Consider the following 21,709-nt stretch of genomic DNA (forward strand, 5'->3'; position numbering starts at 1 on the left):
GGGGAGATGATAGAATACTTTAAAAACGTAGCAGCAATTGAATATATGCAAAAAAATTAAAGAAAGAAAGATGAGGAGAGAGAGAGAAGGAAGATGGGAGGGAGGGAGGGAGGGAGGGAAGGAGGGAGGGAGGGAGGGAAGAAAGAAAGAAAGAGAAAGAAAGGAAGGAAGGAGGGAGGGAGGGAGGGACGGGGAGGGTGGGAGGGAGGGACGAGTAAGGAGGGAGGGAGGGAGGGAGGAAGGAAGGAAGAAAGAAAGAGGGAAAGAAAGAAAGGAAGGAAAATATTCCTTACCTCACACTATACCGAAAAATCAATGCCAAGGGTATTTAAGATCTATGAAAGCAATATGAAAAATAAAATGAAATAAGTTTTAGAAGAAAATGTAGGAGAATTTTCCATGAGTTTGGGGTAGGGAAGAAGTTTTTAAAGAAGAAAAAGAAAGCATTTACTATAAAGGGAGTGATTAATAAATCTACTACTTTAAAAACAATAATTTCTCTTTATTACCAAGACAACATTAAGACAGTTAAAAAGACAAGCCACACAACCGAAAGAGAATTGAAAGGCATACAATGGAAAGACGGTTTTCGTGTTTGTGTATAACTTTTACAAAGCACATTAAAAACACATTAAAAAAAACCCAAGCAAACAATTTGAATAAACACTTTAAAAGAGGAAATCGAAATGGCTTATAAAGTATAAAAAGGCGTTAAATACAAACTTACAAACTTAAAACATAATGAGATCTCTTCCACTCACATTGCCAAAAACTTTTAAAATTCTGCAATTCAAAGTGTTGCCAAGAATGTAGATCCACTGGGCTTCTCTCACTCCTGGGGGGATTATAAACTGGGAAAACTACTTTGCAAAATAGTTTGGTGATCATTATTCAAGTTCAGTTATTTAAGAATGTTGACCCAGCACCCTTCTCCTAGAGAAATGTATTCACATTTTACATCCTGACATTTATAGGAATGCTGGAGGTACCATTCTCGGTGAGCCCCAAAAATCAGCGACAGCAGAATGCGGACATAAATCGTGATATATCCATCCAATGGAATACTATATAGTAACAAACATGGACACATTGTTGCTGCATTCACAACATGGATGAAGCTCCAAAACATAAGTTGAGCAAGAGAAGCCGGATTCAGAAGACGACGTTGCAACATTATTTCATTTATGGAAATCTCAAAATCAGCCTGAAGCAAACTGTACTGCTTAGGGTTATAGCAGAAGGGTAAAACCACAGAGAAAAGCAAGGAACTGTTCACAAAGTTAGAAGTGCTGTTACCTGTGGGGAGACAAGAGGAAGGGGCTGTGACCAGGGGGAGTCACATGGAGCAGAGGCAGCTTCCTGTGCACGGCAGACTTGCTTTCTTGACCTGGGTCACTTGGTGCATGCTTTATAATTAACTGTTCAATTAACCTTATGATCTGTGCATTATATTTCACAATAAAGCAAAAGAAGTAATGTCAAGTCATCTGCCAGATTAACATAGCTCAAAATGCCTGGTAAGTTGTTGTAATTATAGTTGCAAAGTCAAGTTGAGAAGTCCTTGAAGAGGCTCCTAGTGCAGGAACTGTGGGCAGACGTACATCCCAAAGACGGGAGGGAGCGAGGAGCCTCCCATTGCCCGGGTGCAGCTCGATGGTCAACCAGTGGTCACGTCCTCTCCACGACCTCCTGTGACATACATGAGGCTGGTCCCCGGCCGGAATGCTGTGTGGCAGATGCAGCCATGACAACAGCGTGCAGGAATTGGGGCGAAGGCTGGTCCTTAAGGGGCTTGGCCAGCCCTGGCAGGGTGGCCTGAAGACGTGAGGACAGACCCTGTCCCCTGAGTGTCCCCCAGGGTTGGGAGTGCTGTGCAGTAGTAGCTGGAATTTTACAGTCCTCTTGATTTTGTTCACAAGTTTCTAGTCGGATAAAACAGGTTACAGGGGAGACAAGCTTGCCACGCACTTGTTGCATTCAGTGATGGTACAAAGTAATGAATTTAGCATTCTTATAAGAATATGAAGACCTAGACTCGTCTTGAAAAACTGTCAGCCTTGAGTCCGGGTCGTCTGAAACACCAGGTCACCATGTGAAAAGCTGAGCACCCCCGGCTGTGCTCCCCAGAGCAAAGTAGACTTCTAGGAAAGGAACTGGAAGAAGAAAATTCAGATGCTCAAAACAAGGTGAATTAACGATAGAAGGTGCTATAAGGACATAGTCGTTGAAGGTGAATCTGATTCTAAACAGGACACACGTGAGAGTGAGCAGGCCCACCCCGTCCCTCGTCAGCGGACCAGTCTTGGGCCACAAGGAGAGCGTCACCCCGTGAACACACAGCGTGCACCCCTTTCTTCCAACCTGAAGTCCTAGAGGCACCACCTCTTCACCCCCTCCCCTCAGGGGAATGTGTGGATGCCACCAACACTGCTTCCCTCCAAGTCCTCCTGGCCGGCTCGCCCTACAAGCATAAGCGGAGTGTCGGTCCTCTAAGGGGTTTCCTCATGACCGAATTATTCGTCCTGCTCACACAGCCTGAAAGTGGACGTGAGCTCCTCTCAGACTTGACCCCACCTTCAAATTGCTGGTTATTGGACATCCAGAACATCCACAAAAATCTTGATTTCTTTTCCCTCTCTTCAAAAGTAATTTTGAATTCGCTTGTTTTCCGATTCAGTTTAAGAAATTAAATAAGTGAATTATTATACTTTTGATCAACTTGAAGCTTGGTGGGGTTGAGGTCTCACAGTGCTGTTTTGTAAATATGTTAAATGGGATTATTATGAGCACATTATCTCCATGTTGGAGTGCACTCTAGATAACAAGCTATTTTATTTTAGATATGTAGTCTCTAACCGTAAACAAAATTTATAATAGTCCATGAGCATGGAAACATTTTAAACATAAAAAGTAATTTTTGTATACAAAGTGCTGTATTTACTATAGTTAAAAGAGAAATGTGGGTGCTTCCCTGGTGGTGCAGTGGTTAATAATCCGCCTGCCAACGCAGGAGACACAGGTTCGAGCCCTGGTCTGGGGAGATCCCACATGCCGCGGAGCAACTAACCCCATGGGCCACAACTACTGAGCCCACGCAACTGGAGCCCGTGCTCCACAACAAGGGAAGCCACCGCAATGAGAAGCCAGCGCACCTACCTTGATCCCCACAGGATTGGAAGGGACACCATTCAGCCCGTAACAGGATCCCAATGTCTCAAGACAGTTCCTGCACAGGTAGGCATAGCCTTGTCTTGCTAACTTAAAAAGCTTTTCCCCAATATACTTATTATCAAACTGCTTGAACTGCTTTCCTTTGAAGTATATAGCATTAATGAGGACCCGTTTTGTCAATAAATCAACTGACTTGGCAGGCAATACCTCTACATTTTGTCTTTTTTTAAAAAAAGAAAGAGAATAGGTCTAAGTAATATTAAACCGCACATGCTGGGATAATACACAGAGGAACACACCATGAGCTGAGGGCCACCTTCTCAAACTGTCTTACGGTCAATATACCTGGAAGCCAAATTAACATAAGTTTGCTGCTGCCATGAAACCCTGATCCCTGCATTTTCACAGGGTGTTTGAAAGTATTAACAAGTTGGAGCTCGGGCCGTTGTCTCTGCAAGAAGGCAAATTGTAATCCTTTTAAAAAGAAGTTAGGGATGAACAGAAGAACTGAAGGGATGAACAAGAGAACTATTAAATAGTTCATAAAATAGAGAAATGTCTATAAAATAAACGGGCAGGTTGGGTACGGTGAGGTAGTCCCTGCACCTGGCTTTAGGAAGAAAGCTTTTCGGGACAGAATGATGAGAATTGTGCCACGTCAGGTGTAGAGGAATACAGCGGGATTGGGAGGAAAAGGCACTCGTGTGGGACTGGGGTGGCAGTGAGGACCCTCGTGGAAACAGGGTGTCTGGGCTTAGACTCCGGAGACCTCACCGGGACCTATCCTGTCCCAGGCATTGCCCTCAGGGCTAGAGATGCATAGAGGTAGTTAATCCTCCCTACAGGACCCGTGGGAGGAGGGTCCTACCTTGATCCCCACAGGACACAGAGTAAGGAGACTTCTCACAGCCCCTACGGAAGGAGTGTTAGAAGCAGGAGTCATTCCCACTCGCAATGTCAGATCATACTGGCGCAAGTTTCTTTTATTTTTTTTTTTCATTTTTACATCCCCAGCATCTGGGCCAAAGTCAACATTCAAAGTGTTCGTTAAATTAAGCTTTAAAAAAAGGAGGGATTGGGCTTCCCTGGTGGCGCAGTGGTTGAGAGTCCGCCTTCCGATGCAGGGGACACGGGTTCGTGCCCCGGTCCGGGAGGATCCCACATGCCGGGGAGCGGCTGGGCCCGTGAGCCATGGCCGCTTAGCCTGCGCGTCCGGAGCCTGTGCTCCGCAACGGGAGAGGCCACAGCAGTGGGAGGCCCGCGTACAGAAAAAAAAAAAAAAAAAAAAAAAAAAAAAAAAAAAGGAGGGTTTAGCAAATATACACTACTGTATAAAAAATAGATAAATAACAATGTACTAGTGTACACAGGGAAGCATATTGTGTCCTGTGGGAACCTATTATGAAAAAGAATATATCTATGTATAACTGAATCACCTTGCTGTACACCAGAAACTAACACAACATTGTAAATCAGCTATAACTCAATTAAAAAAAAAAAGAAAGAGAAAACTGCGTCAAGCACGAGGCAGTGTTCGGCTTCTAGGCGCGTGTTACCGCGCAATGCGGCGCGTCACTGCTCGGCTGGTAAGTGCAGAGAACCGAACGCAAAGGCATTTGGTGATGATTATTGCTGTAACGCTTTTTTCTTTTTTGTCTCCCAGAAAAATTAAAACTAGAGCGCTTTCCCTTATGTAACGATCTCACCAATTTGTCCGTGGCAGAAATGTCCACGGAAATCGTAAGAACAACAGAATTAAATCTCTCCCTGCAGCCCTTTCTGCCTCCCAGGCATGTATGTGTTATATGGACGCCTCCGGCTCGTCTGGATCAAATATCTGGCAGAACCCTTTTATTTATTTATTTATGGCTGCGTTGGGTCTTCGTCGCTGTGCACAGGCTTTCTCTAGTTGCGGGGAGCCGGGGCTACTCTTCCCTGCGGTGCGAGGGCTTCTCCTTGAGGTGGCTTCTCTTGTTGTGGAGCGTGGGCTCTAGGTGCAAGGGCTTCACTAGTTGTGGCACGTGGGCTCAGTAGTTGTGGCTCGTGGGCTCTATAGCGCAGGCTCAGTAGTTGTGGCGTACGGGCTTAGTTGCTCCGCAGCATGTGGGATCTTCCCGGACCAGGGCTCGTCCCCTGCATTGGCAGGCAGATTCTCAACCACTGCGCCACCAGGGAAGTCCCCAGAATTATATTTTCTTAGTTAAAAATTTAAACAAATGGACCTATAGAGAGTAAAACAATGTAAGTTTTCCTCCGATACTCCCTACTCCAATCTATCCCAGAGATAACCACTGTGCAGTAAAGATGTAGCCCCTTAAACTTTTTCTTATGGATTCACATATATAAATTCACATGTACACATACAGGGTTTTGTTCACAAAAATGACATCATACTATACACATTGTATTGCAAAATACATTTTTCACTTAATTGGTTTTCATGATCTTTTTCAGGAACTGCATACACATACAGGGAACAGCCAACTCTGACTACATGTTGCATCTGTTTCTTTTACTTTAACCTTTGCTTCCCGTTGCTTTTGTTCACCAAAAGGATACTGTCTATACGTAATGGCCTGCCTCGGGGAACCCTGCTCCTCTGCCTGAATATTAAACCAAAGTGGTTCAAAGGACCCCTGAAACACCCCAAAGAGAGATATTAACTAATTAGATTCACTTGGTATGTTGAATTACATGGGAAGTGTTGTCAAATAAGTAATAAATCTTCTTAGGTTATATTGTATGGCAAATGGTAGAGGTATTCTAGGGATTATATGGAGTTCCTAAAACTTGATATGTCCTGGTAAAATGTTATCAGTCATAATTCTAGCTATTGTCTGAAAAGTGTTGCATGTCACAGCAGTAACCAAGTTACTTTGTCAGTTGCATTGTAATCAGATTTAAACATGCTTCTTAAGTCTTTCGTCATTATAGACAGTTATGGTTTCACTCTGATGCCTTTGCAAAAATGTTTCCTCTTCAAGAAGTTTTATAGAAGGGACCTTTGGGTAAATATAAGTTTCTGGCTTTCAGACAATAATGCTGAACTGGGTAAGAAACTGAAGAATTCTAATGGGAAAACTGATGGCTTCTTAAAGCTGTTTTTAAAAAAGGATTAGTTACATAGGGCTGAGTAAACTGGTGAATATGGTTATAATTTTTATAGTTTCTATCTGAAAAATGACTGGTTTCAATCTGTTTTCCAGGTGTAAGGAGAACCTTCCCCTTAAACTAATTATAACTTAGGGTAATTTGGTAAATTATACCTTCATAAGCAGAATTGAAACATTTATCTTTTTCTCTCTACTTGGTCGATCCTGCCTGTAGCATATGCTTGTCTCAAAGATTAAGCCATGCATGTTTAAGTACGCACGCCCAGTACAGTGAAACTGCGGACGGTACCTGCGGCGGCGTGCGGGGAGCTACCCTTCCCCTGCCTCTGGGAATCCTGCCCCTCCGCCTGAATGTTAAACCAAAGTGCCTTTGTTCAGGGAAACATCCGGCCCCTGTCCACTTGTGAATGGCTTCGAGAAAGAAGAAATTAACACATCCCCTCCCCGAGGCTGGCCATTCCAGGGGATATTTGCAAAACTTTTGGCCTTTTTGCTTTACTTCCTCATCTCCTCCCCCTCTCTGTGCTATAAAAGGAACTGGCATCCAGACCGCATAGGACGGTTCTTTGGAGACACTCATCCGAATAAGGTCTTATTCCTTTGCTTCAACACCTCATCTTGCTGTTTGCTGTGCGGCGAGCTGAGCGAGCTTGTCTCGGTGACATATAGACCGATCACATTTTTTTTTTAATTTCCTGCATCATATTCCATCATATAAATGAATTACATTCTTCTCCTATGGAGAAAAAAATTAAAATTGGATTAATTCCATTTCATTGTCTTCCTTTCCTCTCCTACCCTTCCTCCTTCCCCCTCCCCTTCTTTCTTCCTTTCTTTTTCTTTCCTTTTTTGCTATTAAAAAATAATGTTAACTGTATACTTAGAAATGATTAAGATAATAAATTTTATATTATGTGTGTTTTTACCACAATTAAAAATAATAATTTAAAACCCCTGTAGATCTGAATTTTTTAAATAATGCTGAAGAAAAAAACCTGGAACATATCTGAGCATGTGTGCAAATGCTTCTGTACAACAGATAATCTAAAAGTGAGAGTGCTGGCCCCAAGGGAACATTCATCTGAAATTGAAAGACTTCCAAAAAGTCTTGTTAACTTCCCTCCAAAAAGCCGAATTTATACCACACTTCTTCATAGTCTGACGGGCACTGGGAATTACCAAGCTCTAAATTATAACAAAGGGCAGCACAAGGAGTCTTATGGTGATTGCACACTCTGTCTCAGAATTTCTGGATAGTGCAAAAAAGACCAAGACAAAACAAAACAAAAAACAAATTCTAAAAACAGGAACCAGGAGTGTAACAATGAGAAGGATGTGCTCCCTCTTAAGGTCATTTGCCTCTTGCATAACCACAGAGCAGAAAACCCAAGAGAATGTATTGAAAACTCTTAAATGACTAAGAGTTCACCAATTTGGCCATATATACAATAAATGCTGTGATATAGTAAGAAATATGTATTGGTCTCTGCCCCCAGATCCTGACACAGAGCTCCTAAATCCCTTGGCACTTCCTGGGTGACAGGACCATCACTTGTTCTAAGGAGGCCAGTCCTGGTGGCTCCCGGATGGCTGCAGGGTGGGGCTGCTCTCCAGAAAGGCCCAACCATGATGAGATGCTTGAACTTTCAGTCCCATCCCCCAGGCTCCAGGGAGGGGAGGGGGGCTACAAATTAATAATCGATCATGCTCCATGAAAATTCCTAAGTGAGGGCTTCTGAGAGCTCCCAGGATGCTGAACACGTGGAGGACCAGCCTGGTCTGTGCATCAATTGAGTTACCCAACAACAACTCTGGAATTTTACCTTCAGGGAAAAGTAGAGAATACAAAGCATGATGAATAAACCATGATAAGGCTTTATTGGAACATCCTTGATGACTAGTCTAGAACCAAACATTCTTTCTTCAAATTTGCTGAGTTTGGATTGGTGTATAGAGAAATCACACACGCGGGTGGTATTTATTATCACGGGTACATCGGGACATCTGCAAAGTCAGTGATGTGAACCACTTCCCCGTCACTCAAGGAAAACTCTGCTCCAGGTGGGAGAACAAGACAAACAGGAAATGAGGGGTGGGCTGGAGAGACTACGTCATCTCATGTGGTCAAATGCCCCAAAGCTACGTCCAGGGCAAACATTCCACGACTGCCCGTGGACACGGCACAGGCAGCCACAACGAATGGCTCGAAGGGGAAATCACCAGCCATGGACAGCGTGAGTGCATTGATGAACTTCTGGAAGCCTCCAGAAAAGATGCTGGGTCTGGAGCCAGAGAGCGAAGAGGAAGGAGGCTACCTCAATAAACCCTGAATGCTGTTGACCTAACACATGGCAATTTTAGAATTGTACTTTTTTTTTCATTTTAAAGCTCAAAAATATTTTATGGAGGAAGATCCACTTATTGTTGCTCTCCATCCAAAAAATAAGTCCAATATTAAGGTAATTAGCAAAGTGTGGTGCTGGCAGCAGGTCAAGCCAGCTTGAGAGCCTTGGGAAAATCAACAGAAATCACTCACAGGTGCACTAGCGCACGCGCGCACACACACGCACGCGCACACACGGCTCCTGGGAGCAGTGAAGTCCAATCCTTTCCCATCTGAAGAGGAGGACAGGGTCAGGGAGGAGGAAGGGGAGGAAACCCCAGATGAAAAACTGGTAGGTACTCTGCCTGGTCTCCACACACCACGTCTATTCTTTTGCGGTACGCGGGCCTCTCACTGTTGTGGCCTCTCCCGTTGCGGAGCACAGGCTCCAGACGCGCAGGCTCAGCGGCCATGGCTCACGGGCCCAGCCGCTCCACGGCACGTGTGAACCTCCCGGACCGGGGCACGAACCGGCGTCCCCCGCATCGGCAGGCGGGCTCTCAACCACTGCGCCACCAGGTAAGCCCACCACGTCTCTTCTTGCAGACGTGAAGACTCTTCGTGAGATTTTCAGTTGTGACTCAGGCCATGGTCTCCCCATTTGCCAGCTGATACTTGAAAAATGTATGAGATGCCGAATTGTATCCAGACAGGCTGGAAACGGGTATAAAATGGGCTGTGAGGCAAACAACTTTCACCTACAGTGGCTGCTCAGTCTGGGGACGGCCCTCGGCTCCCTATGGCCAACCATTATCCCATAACCCATAACCCAGCTCAGAGCGCCTGCCCTTCCTGTTCTCCAGACTTCAGGTGACTCTTGTACACTGGAAATGGGGCCGAGTCAATGTGCATTGTTTTGTTCTGTTTTTTTTGTTTTTGGCTCAGAAACACGGATTTGGAAGCTTCCCTCATTCCTCCCACCCAAAGCCTCCAGAGTAGGCTGAGCATGACAGGGGAAACGAGTGCCTGGGGGACATCGGAGTGGAAAGGCAAGGAGGAAGGGGGGGGGCATCCAGGAGAGGACAGTCGGGGTGACGGGGTACAGCCAGCGAGAACGGGGAGGCTGTGTCTGTGAAGCAGGGAGGTCGGCGGTGTTCGCGCTGGTGGGCAGGTCGTCTGAAACTGGGGGCACATCTGAAACTGAACGAGGCACGGCCATCGTCCCCCAGCCCACATTTCTCCGGCCCACCTTGGAAATGAGACCCTCTCTCCCAACCAATGGCCTCAGGCCCCCTTCATCCAGCACATGCGTCACCAAGCCTTGCCTGCTGCCTCCGCGCCGCCGGTTGAGAGCCTCAGGGCAGAACGGGTCCCCCACCTCTCCCCACATACACTCTGCGCAGAGGAAGGCGTCGTCCTGGCCCTCCACGCAGCTCTTAACCCGCCCACGGCCCCTGGGATCAGCTCAAACAGCACTTGCCCTAAACGACCCAGCCTCCTGCCCCGGCCTCCTGAACCCCTGCAGCCCCTCCAAGCCACGTGTGAGCCTCCGAAAGCACTGTTTGCCCGACTCCGGTTAACGGCGCTCACCCTTCCCTCTCCACGCAAGCATCACGGCCTCAGGCGGCGTCTGAGTCCCCACCCTGCGCGACTCCCCCAGACCCTGCGCCTCGGACGCGCGCCCCGGCCCGAGCCGCACAGCCAGCGCTCCGGTAAACAGGCCGCCCCGCCCGCCCCGCGCTCTGCGGGAGGGGCCCCCACGCGCGCGCGCGGGCCCACCTGCCTCCTCTGCTCCGCGGGACCCCGACCGCCCAAGGCGCAGACCCCGCCGCGGCAGCGCCCAGTGCCGCCCACCGCCCAGGACTTCCCGGCTCCGCGGGCGGGGCGGGGCGGGGCGGGGCGCGGCCCGGGGGAACTGGCGCCCCGGGCGGCCGTGCCCCGCCCCGCCCGCCCCGCGCCCCGCCCCGCCCGCCCCGCGCCCCGCCCCGCGCCGCGCCCCGCCCCGCCCAGCCCGCACCGCGCCCCGCCCAGCCCGCACCGCCGGGACTCACGGTTCCGCCGGGACCCCGACCGCTGGGGCGGGGGCGGGGACGGGGACGGCGGCAGAGGCAGGCGAGGTTCTGAAAGGGAAAGCGCGGCTGCCGGTGGCTCTGTGTCCAGTGAGAAGGGAAACCAGGGGCGCGTGCAGAGGGGCGAAGAGGACCCGGACCCCCGGGTTCTTACACTTGCACGAAGCGGACACAGGTGCAGAGGCGCGCTTCTGCTGTAGGTGCGGAGGGCCTGGGGCTCTTTGTAGCGGGGCCGATTCAGCCAGGACGGAGGACTCCTCCAGGGCCCGCCGCTCATCAGCGGACCCGAGCCCACTTGCAGAGGCCAGCGCCCCTGGGGTCCGAGCCCTTGCCCACCGCCGGGCTTGGGCTGTGGTGCTGGCTTGTAAGCCGAGCGGCAGAACAGATACGGAGTCAGAGGGGCTCGGCCGGGGCCTCCGAGGGGGGCAGGCTTCCAGCGGGTCTCAGTGGTTCAGGGTCATCAGGGCCCACCCTCCTCCCATGCCTCCTGTGTCAGCTTCACCCCAGGCCGGCGGCCAGAGGCCTCAGCCACCAGAAGCATGTTGACAGGATATCTTTCTTTCTTTCTTTCTTTCTTTTTTTCTGTTAAAAGTGAAATTTATTACAATACAGTAAGTACAAGTGTTATTTAAAAAGCTGGTGAAAATTATCAAGTGTCTATATAATTTTTCTAATATAAATATTGGAAATAACAACTTGAACAGTTCTATACGTATGTAGTACATTGAAAATATAAAATCATGCACAAGGCTAAAATATCGCTTTGCATATTATCCTTTTAGGTATCACTCCTGTCTTCTGATTCCAGCATCATTCCAGAACATGAAGGGGTTACAAACTTCAGGGTTTCAGTGTTTTGAATGTATGTCAGTTATCCCACATTAACAATGCTTTAAAATCATTGCTTATGTTCTAATCACGTGGTTCTAGTTCCCGCCTTTCCCTTTCTCCATCTCCATAAGGTCTTGGACAAAACGTTGAGCTAGAAAAGCTGTGATTACAGGACCCAGCATGACATGAATTCTCAATGATTCATTTAAAAGTGGCATAAAGTGTTATATATTTTAAAAGTCCTACAGGACATGAAAGACAATAAATACATCACATGTAAATAAGATTAAGCAGCTCACCCTCTGCTTACTTACTTGGCTCCGTGTCTCTACGGAAAGGAGAAGCCGAGCCGTGAAGAAGATGGGGCAAATCAGAACTGCTGGCAGTGTGCGTGTTTTGGGGGGGCTGGTGAGCAGCATAGGGAAGGAACTGGGGAGAAGTGTCAGATTATGAAGGGAAATTAAACAGCATTACTCATCCATTCTTCCCCATCCTGCTAAAGCAGGGGCCGGTTCCAGCCCAGCCCCCCTCCCATGCCTCCCAGTGGGGGACCTGTCCCCCCAGCACTGTAAAGGCAGCCACTGCCTTTCAGACAATATGAAGCCATAGCTGTTCCCTACCGAGAACACTTCACAAATTTGAGGAACAGCCCATAAAGTATAGGTGTGGACATTTCACAAATTCCAAGGACAGTCTGAAGCAGGCCTCAACGCGAGGGGCAGGGGAAACAGTTTTTACTGAGAGGCTCAGGGCTTCAACCAAGGGGAAGACAATGCTTCTTCCTTCATGACAGCGCTTCCCAGACTTTGATGTGCCTGTGATTCACTTGGCGTCTCATCAAAGTGTATTAGATTGAGGGTGAGGCCCAGACCCTGCATTTGTCATAAGCTCCTATGGACCACTGAGGCGCTCCAAGGATGCCCCAAAACGGCGGGCACAGCCTGGGAGGGGAGCCTTCCCAGGGTATGTGGGGAGGGCAGGACCACTCAGGGGTGCCCCAAATGCTGCAAGACATACACAACCTTTTCAGCCACACCCATCACACCTCTGACACCTCGGCTACTCCCAGCAGCTGCGGGATGCTCAGCACGAACATTCAAAAAGCACTGAGCACACACTTTTTTGGCCACTTCAATTGCTGCACTCATTGGATCACTGATTTCAATTAAGGCAAGGTCGGCAGAGGGGAAGGTGTGTGGATAGCAAGTGGATCTCTTTCTGGAGAAGAGAACCTGCCGCAGAGCGAAATGCTGCTGGTTTTGTGGCACCTGATGGAGGGAGGGAAGCCGAGCACCTGGTGCTGAGCGCTGCCTCCCTCGCTGGCCTCCACTGAGCGCTGTGCGCAACCTTGGGTGCTGCTTCCTAGTGAACATTCCAGGAAAGTCGGCCTTGGCCTTCTCAAACACACCAGTCATTCTTGAACTGCAGAGGAAAGACTCCAAGGCATAACCCTCCTCCAGCTTTAATCTGGGAAGGAAAATTGAATGTTAGGTGAGCCTACACACGCACCTATTACCCTCACCCCACTCCTCATGCCCGTGCCCCAGAGCGCTTAGGCACTGAGTTCTGGTTCAAGACAATCCACAGACTTCTTTTTCTTTGTATAAATACACCAAGACTCTCCCCCAATTCTGGGGTTTTCCCTGCCCTATGGACACAAGAGTAAAACAGCTAGAAAACACCCGAGACAAGCAGAGATTTCAAAAAGAACGATTTGCCCTAAACTCATTTAAAATGTTTTTTAATTTCAAGTGTTCTCATAGCCAATTGCTGTATTTATATTCGTGTCATACACATTACTGTGAGTCAGAGGATGGTCTGATAGAGGACAGACGAAGGTCTCAGCTCAGGACTCTGACTGAGGAAGAGAAGGGCCTCGGGGATCCCCGGAACAGGAAGGGCGGGGTGCAGCTTCTGCCATCCCTGTTTGCCCACACACACCGACAAACCGCCTGCCCGCGAGTTAGCGTCCAGCCGTCTGAGCCCTGCCTTGTTCTACGCGTCCACGAGGAAGGAAGAAAGGAGAGAGGGGGCTTCTTCTTGCATTTCGAGGCTCCTTCCCTGCCACTGTGCTCTCCCCAGTTCCCTCCTTGAGGCACCCCCGCCCCTGCCCTCCAGACCTCCCAAGCCATTCCCAGAGGACCTTCCTTCTGGGCGTCTCCTGCCACCTGGAGTCCAGGTGAGCGCTTCTCCCAGTGACAACTGCTTGGACACTAGCTCTAGTCCCAGCCTCTCCTAAACAGCCATGGCAGATCTCATCCGTGCTCCCATAAGGGAAGTGCCTCTGATCCCAGGAGGAGAGTCAGGGAAATCGGCAGGCCCGCTGCAGCATCCTGGGCAGTGATGAGCTGGACCTGGTTCCTGCAGGCGAGCTGTTAAACATGTGGTAACCTCAAGTCAGCCGCGCTGAGCTCATTTACACCCGGAACCAGCAAACACGAATCGGGCATCCTCCCCGGCCCACACCCCTACCTGCTCCGGTTTTGCAGAGCCAGTTTGCCCTGGAGCCTGCAGCCTCTCCTGCAAGCTTCCTCTCTCCTTCTCAGCGCTCTGCCTTTTCTCTCTTCTAACACAGATGCGGGCAGCCTCTGTGCACCAAGACCCGAGGAACCTTCCCTCCCATACAGATACTATCCCCAGGGATAGAAGACGGATTTAACCAAGGACAAAAAAACAGAGCTCTCAATATGAAAACGCTTTTCGTTTCTTCTCCCTCTCCTCCCAATAAAAGATACATAGGGGATGTGAAGTCCTTTCAGCGATAGATTAACAGTGGAGAGATTTTGAAATGCTATTTATTTTTCCCGTCAAAATCTTCCCCGTCTTATTATTTTAAGAAAGTACGATTGTATCTGAAAAGTATTTCCCTATCTGGTTGAATGTTAAGGATCCTGCCAGATAAGGGAAAAACAAGGCCCCCCCAAAGGAAACATTTTTCAGGAATTTTCCAGCACTGTCCAGAAGGGAGGAGGTTTAAGTGTTTCTCAAAGTACCTGTTTCATGATCTGACAGGCCCAAGAGAGATAACAGAATTGTGTTGCTGGCCTGAAAATCCGGCAAGTGCACACAAACAGGCCTCGGTAACTGGGTCACAGCACCAGCCGCCGGGAGACCACAGCCAAGGTCAGCCCCTCTTTCCCTTGTAATGTCCAGTGAGGCTGACATGTCACACTGGCAGCCTTTCCTGTGTCATTTACAGGTACTGTTAGCAAATCACAGCTCTGCGGGCACTCAGACAGGATTTCTCAGCAGCCTACGAGGCACACACCCTGAGTCTGGCCCTATTCTGCAAAGGTTTCCGTAACGTTGAAGACCTTTTTGCCCCTCTTAACATGTCTCTTCCATGAGTGCTTCCCCAAGTCGGGCTGCGTCGTGTCTTAATGAAGGCTCATTAACTCAGTGAGCAGAGGAGTCTCAGCTGCTCCCATGTGCCGGGCGCTGGCCGGGTCCCAGCTGAGGACATGACCTGTGACCTGAGGTGGCTCACAGTCTGATGAGACACACGCTCAGAGGTACTTTCTAGATGTCATGAGAAAACAGATGGTGGCAGCCACACCCAAATACCCCCCAAGAAAATCCCCATCAGACACTTAACTCCAGAGGGACTTTCTGGAGAATCTTCTGTCTTCCGCACCAGATGACCAGCCTGAGGACAACCTGACTCTCCTTGACTCGTTTTTGTGTCCATAGCATCAACCACAGTGTCTGAAACGTATTTGTTAAATGACTGAGAGGACTCAGGGGGGATGTGATTCTCAAATAACGCTGTAGCTCTTCAGTCGGAAAGAGAGCGCTTCCCGGTAACTTCTTAAGAGAACAGGGAGCGAACGGCCTGGAGGTTTCGGGGGGATGCCTCTCAGGGAGGGGCTTGGGGAGAGCACAGTGGCAGGGAAGGAGCCTCGACATGTAAGTTGGGCCAAATCAGGAAGGGTACCCAACACACTGAAACCGAGAGATAAGCGCCCCGCGATTCCTTGGTTTCCGATGTAAAGTGTGTGGCGGTCAGCTCCCGTCCTCTGCGCATCTCGTGCTTTCAAATCGTTTAGCTTCCGTAGAAGAAACAGGAGGTGGAGGGAAGGAGGAGCCATGTGACCAAGAAGGTGGCGGGAGGCTCCCTGCGTCCCAATATTCCCCAACGTTGAAAGAAAGATCAGGCTGGTGTTCAAAAATGAACATCAATTAACCGGGAGATTCCTGGCATCACCAGCGCTTGTCCAGGAAGACCCAGCCAACCAAAGGGCCCAGCATCATCCCCAGTGAGATCAAGCCCAGAGCAGGTGACCTCCACGGGATGGCACCAAGAGCCGTGACGAAGGGTGTGCCTGAGTCCCGCAGAGGAATGCTTGGCAGTGCTGACCAGTCGGAGGGCCGGGAGCCTCCCGTCGGCTCGCTAATCTCACAGCAGCACCACCCCGTGTATTCCACGGCCAAAATGTTGTGACTTCAAGTATTGCCTTATGGAGGGGTTTCTCTGGACTAAGGAATTTCACAGAAGCTATGCAGATTTAAAGCTTCAGTTTCATGAAGAGATTTTTATTTAGAAAGACTATTCTGTCAGAGTGTGGATTTATGAGACACAGGAGAGGACCAGACTGGGCTTGGAGAGACCAGTTAAGAAGCAGTTAAAATGGTAGTGGAGAAGATACAGTGAGACTCTGAATCCAGGCAGTAGCAGTGCAGCTCAGAAGGGGGCACATTTAAGACATCTTGGTGGGGAACCTGCCCAACAACTGAGGTAAGATTTGGGGGGATCCAGGGTGGTCCTTCTACAGCACGGTGGGTGACAGGGAGTCAAGGGGGAGATGCAGGTTTGGGTGCAGGAGGATGGACATATTGGGATTGATACCAGGGAGACAGAAACAATAAAAAAAAAAAAAAAGAGAAGACATAGTTGAGAAACAATATTAAAATTCAAAATTGTAGTTGCAGATGTGTATCTCTAAGTACATGTTTAAGGCAGTAGAGTATTACTTCATTCTCTTCTCTTCTTTTGTTTTCCTTTTCAGGAATGTGTGAACACTACTTCCTGACAGCAACTCCATGTACTTGCTTCACAGAGCCAGTCAGCAGTTCTAAGAAAACACTGCGTGTTGCGTTTGTTAACTTCATTGAGAAACGATGGGGACCTTGGTGACCGTCTCCACCTTTGTTAACAGAAAATACCACCACCGGCTTTGAGCATCACCCACTAATCCCCCAAAGAGCAACCTCCAAACAGATCTCCGTACTGAAGATTTGGTGGGTTCCTACGTGAAAAGGGGGTTGATTTAATTGTCCAGCTCAGCCTTTCTCAACAGCAGCACTATTGATATTTGGGGTCAGATGACCCTTCCTTGAAGGGGCTGCCCTTTGCACTGTAGGACAGAGGAAGGAGACAGATGGGCCCCAAGGTAGGCATGTACCACTGGCCTCCCGTTTACATTTCATGGGGCAGGAAAAAGTGGGCTTCAGGCCAGACACAACTAGCCACCTGTTTGCATTTCCTGAGACAGGAGATAGATGGGCTCCAGCTTAGACATTTACAATCAGCCTCCTGTTGGCTCTCCAAAATGGAAGTAACAACAGAAACAGGGTAAGTAGCCAGGCTCTGTCTCCTGTGGACGCCTGAAGATAGCAGTCGTGGCAGGAGCAGAGAGGGGCTAACCCTTGTTTGAGTAATAGATCAACAGGTCACATAATTCCCATCCTTGGGGCAAGGGAGACACTGCACATGCACAGAAAGGCTCCTTGGGGGTCAAAAAGGAGGGGGCACCACTGCAGAATAGGTGATGCTAAGGCCGTCCCATAGGCCTCTGGGCTGAAATCCCATCTTGGAAAAAAGTTGGGCACACATGCTGGGGAGGGTCCTAGGGCAGGGCAGGTGTGGAAAATGAAACCAGGTAATTGGCCAAAGGTGAACAGAGACCCGGAAGAACCGCCCTATATGAATGACTTCACCGCCTCTTTACTGGGGTCCTCGTCACTAGGGGGGACGCCCACACCCTTCCTCTCCCCGTGTGCATCTCTGCCCTGCTTCTGTCTTAACTAAACAAACTGTTTCTCTGTGTGCTCTCCCACCTGTTGTTGTGCTATGGCTTTAATAATAAACTCTGTACCTGTTTTTGCAGTTTTTGCCTCCGTGAGAAATGCCTTTTTCACTGGGGGCAAGAGCCAGGGGGTCTGGTGGCTGGGATTCCTGGTTTCCATCCAGGCTCCCCAGGTTCAATTCCTGGGCAGGGAATCAAGGTCTCGCTTCACGCCACCACTCACCACTGTCTCTGCGAGACCAGGCCGGTCCGCATCCGCCCACCAGACGCCTTCAAGGGGGCACAGCGGCCCCCAGCTGAGACCCAGGGCGGCAGACTTATTCAGGCCAGGAGAGCTTGATAGCAGGAGACAGAGAGAGAGAGAAAAAAACCAAGTCTTTGGGATGGAATCTACCATGGCCCAGGGAATACAGGAGAGAGCATGAATAAAAATGAAAATGTTTCACCAGCAATTTTACAGAAGTTCTCCAGACCCGACTGTGAGTACGTGTCAAGTCAGAACGAGAATTTAGGCTGTTCCTGTATCCCACACCAGCCCAGAGACTACGTGCTCCAGCGAGCCGGAAGGAAGCCCGACTGGGATCCATGGATGCACTTCAGGGGAGAGTGGACACACCCCTCATATTATTATTAATTATATTCCATATTAATTATATATATCATATTGATCATATATTAATTATATTAACGTTGTACAATGTTCCAGGACACTTTCACCAGATCGTCAAAGAAACCTGAAACAGAAAGACGCTAAGGACCACTTCCCTAAAGTAGGATCCACTACTTCCTTTGTACATAAGGTCACATAACCTTTCAGAGCAATGAGATATATTCCCCCTAAATAATTCCAGAAGACGTAAGGTCCCGTTTGTGTTGTGTTCTTCTTTCACTATTGCACAATCACACACAAAAAATGACCCATTTTTCAAAAAGTTCACTTGGACAGCTGCATTTAAGTACACGTCTAGCCAAAGTTTAAAATAAAACAAGGTTGAAATCCTTGGCCTTTTTGTGAAACAGAATTGTACTCTTACCTTCCTTATCAGAGATGCAATTTTGCTATATAATACATTGAGGTTCTGGTCCAGAGAAAGTAACTTGTGACTTGATTTCTCCCGTGACACTGGGAAATGCCGTCCTCCACAGCTCAGTTTTCCACCCAAGGCTGCCCTTTCTTCATCACCACGGTGCCCTTCCTGCCACCTGCAGGCCCCACTGGCTTTCATGAGCTGGTGTGAAGGTGTGAAAAGACCAGCCCTATGGAATCACAGGAAAAAACATACCTGGTTCTTCCTGTGTGATGGGTACACACCTCTGGGCCATCTGGGCAGACTTGTCTCCTTTTGTTCCCAGGAAGACTGCGACCAGGGCGGAGGAGAGACTCAGGCGCAGGGAAAACAGGTTTCCTGAGTTGTCCTCTCTACCCAGCATTCTTCAGAAACTGATGGCAAAAGCACCACTCGCCTGCCACACAGGCACGTCAGCGATCCTGAGGACCAGCAGGAAAGGTCCGGAGCCGTGCTTTGCTGTGGTTGCCTGGCCATCAGTACCCCTGCCAGTGGACGCGGGGCGTGGCCAGCAGAATAAGGGCCCTTCAAAGATGTCCACATCCTGACCCCCCAAACCTGTGACTGGGTCACCTTACGTGGCAAGAGGGGATTTGCGGATGTGGTCAAGGATCTGGAGAGCGGGAGATGGTCCTGCACTGTCTGGGGGGCTTGATACAGTCACGGAGTCCTTATGAGAGAGAAGCAGGAGGGTCAGAGGCAGAGAAGGAGACGTGAGGACAGAAGGAAAGGTCAGAGTGACGTGAGTAAATCAAGCAGCCTCTAAAAGCCAGAAAAGGCAAGGAAATGGGTTCTCGTCCCCTGGAGCCCCCAGAAGGAGGCTGTTCTGGCTGTCTGAGCTCCAGGATTGTAAGATAATACGCTTCGGTGGTTTTCAGCCAGGAATTTTGCAGTAATTTGTTACAGGAAACTAATATGCCTGTTCGTTCACAAGCAGCCAATCCTAGCTGCCTGGGCTCATGACTGGTGACCCTGGGCAACAGAACACCTGTGGACTGGAGACCCCCTTCCCTTTACAGCACTCCTCTGTGCCGGCGCCGTACATGCTCCTCTCTTGGACCCCTATAAGCACACACTGGGGGCGGTGCAGGGGTGACCCTGCTTTAGCTACGGGGAGATGTCAGTAATGAACCTGCCGTGTGATTCCAGAGCCCAAACCATGACATAAAACCCACGAGTGGCTGGCTCGCCTTCACTTTGGTGTCTGGGTTATCATCGTCAACAGTGTTCTACAAAGAAAGAATCTCGCTCTCTGCAAATAAAAACTACATTTTGATCCCCATGTCATCAGCTGGGCAGATTTCACCAAACCTGGAAGGTAGGTTTGAGCCAGTCCAACGTAAAATGGGGCTACAAGGAAAAGATAAACTTTACTTTGAATCTGGGGGACCCCGTAGAGACATACGTTTTTTACTCGAGTGGCTGAAACTGGGCTGGGTGGCCTCCGGGGGCGCCTGGCAGGGATGACAAAAGCCAAGCTCGAATCTGCAACCCTGGGGAGGGCGCTTCCTCTAGAGGTGCTGATTGGAGTCCGGCTGCCAGCACTCTCCTGGCAGCTCTGATGCATGCGCCCAGGTAAGAAGCAACAGGGCCCATCTGTATGTACCCTGGAGAATAGGAAAAGGGGAGAAGGTGCCCCGAAAGAAGCTTTGTTACTAACTCAAAAGTTATTACAGTTTACTCTTGGTTATTATAAGCTTAGCAAATTACTGTAAGTCCAACACTAATGTTTATTTCCATTAACCTTACTTAATAAGAGTAAGGTGTTTTTTTGACTGGGCTACAACCCGATAAAATATTGAATTTCATCAGTGCCCTCCTGTTTCCGTGAGTCACCTTGCTTTTGAGGGCATTTTGGGAAATGAAGAGACAAATCATCCATAATCCCATAAACCTACAAGCTATTTTTCTCTATTATTTTATCCTTTTTTATATGCAGAGACATATTTTTAGCTCATAGCTTTAAAGCCAGGTAAGAAATATATGTTCCAGCTTGGGAATTTAGGAGATAAGCAAAACAAAGTTACTGGAAACTTCACCCAGAGATAAGGATCATCATACACAGATTCATTTATTTTTTATTTTTTTAGATTGTGGTAAAATACACATAACAAAATTTATCACCTTAACCATTTAAAGTACACAGTTTGAGACACTGTGGCATTAAGTACATTCACAGTGTTGAGCAACCATCACCTCCAACCTCTCCAGAAATCTTTCCATCCTGCAAAACTTAAAATCTGTCCCCATTGAAAACTAACTCCCGGGACTTCTCTGGTGGCGCAGTGGTTGAAAGTCCGCCTGCCGATGCAGGGGACACGGGTTCGTGCCCCGGTCCGGGAAGATCCCACATGCCGCGGAGCAGCTAAGCCCACATGCCACAACTACTGAGCCCACGTGCCACAACTACTGAAGTCCATGTGCCTAGAGCCCGTGCTCTGCAACAAGAGAAGCCACCGCAATGAGAAGCCCGCGCACCGCAACGAAGAGTAGCCCCCGCTCGCCGCAACTAGAGAAAGCCTGCGCGTAGCAACAAAGACCCGATGCAGCCAAAAATAAATAAATAAATTTATTTAAAAAAAAAAAAACTTACTCCCCATTTCCCTTTCCCCAGCCCCTGGAAACCAGCCTCGACTTTCTGTCTCTGGATTTGACTACTCTACATACTAACATAGGTGGAATCACACAGTGTTTGTCCTTTGTGACCGGCTTAGTTCACTGAGCATCATGTCCTCAAGGTTCAGCCATGTTCCAGCCGGTGTCAGATTTACCTTCCTTTTCTTAAGGCTGAATGAGTTTCCATTGTATGTGTAGACTACATTTTGTTTACCCATTCATCGTTTGAAGGACACATGGGTTGCTTCCACCTCTTGGCTGTTGCAACTAATGCTGCTATGAACACGGGGGCACAGATATCTCTTTTACTTTTTTTTTTTTTTTTTTTCGGTACGCGGGCCTCTCACTGTTGTGACCCCTCCCGTTGCAGAGCACAGGCTCCAGACGCGCAGGCTCAGCGGCCATGGCTCACGGGCCCAGCCGCTCTGTGGCATGTGGGATCTTCCCAGACCGGGGCAGAAACCCACGTCCCCTGCATCGGCAGGCAGATTCT

General features: G+C 48.8%; 1 long non-coding RNA gene across 8 annotated transcripts; it reads right to left on the bottom strand.

The window, feature by feature from the left end:
- Window positions 1–481: 481 nt before the first annotated feature.
- On the bottom strand, window positions 482–20,004 carry LOC149748111 (uncharacterized). Of its 8 annotated transcripts, none has more exons than XR_016394497.1 (8): window positions 18,568–20,004; window positions 17,603–17,868; window positions 16,479–16,651; window positions 13,980–16,273; window positions 11,822–13,879; window positions 10,659–11,258; window positions 6,835–9,807; window positions 482–5,393 (listed from the first exon to the last, which is right to left on the bottom strand). It is a non-coding gene; the product is annotated as an uncharacterized LOC149748111 (long non-coding RNA). The 8 variants fall into 8 exon arrangements; XR_016394494.1 differs by having other exon boundaries at window positions 11,822–12,974; window positions 13,651–13,879; window positions 13,980–16,651; XR_016394495.1 differs by having other exon boundaries at window positions 11,822–11,936; window positions 12,802–13,879; window positions 13,980–16,651.
- Window positions 20,005–21,709: the final 1,705 nt, after the last annotated feature.

The sequence above is a fragment of the Delphinapterus leucas genome, chromosome 10 (genome assembly GCF_059928025.1).
Source record: "Delphinapterus leucas isolate spDelLeu-1000000601 "Yukka" chromosome 10, BTC_Dleu_Yukka2, whole genome shotgun sequence".
In the NCBI taxonomy this organism is placed as follows: Eukaryota; Metazoa; Chordata; class Mammalia; order Artiodactyla; family Monodontidae; genus Delphinapterus; species Delphinapterus leucas.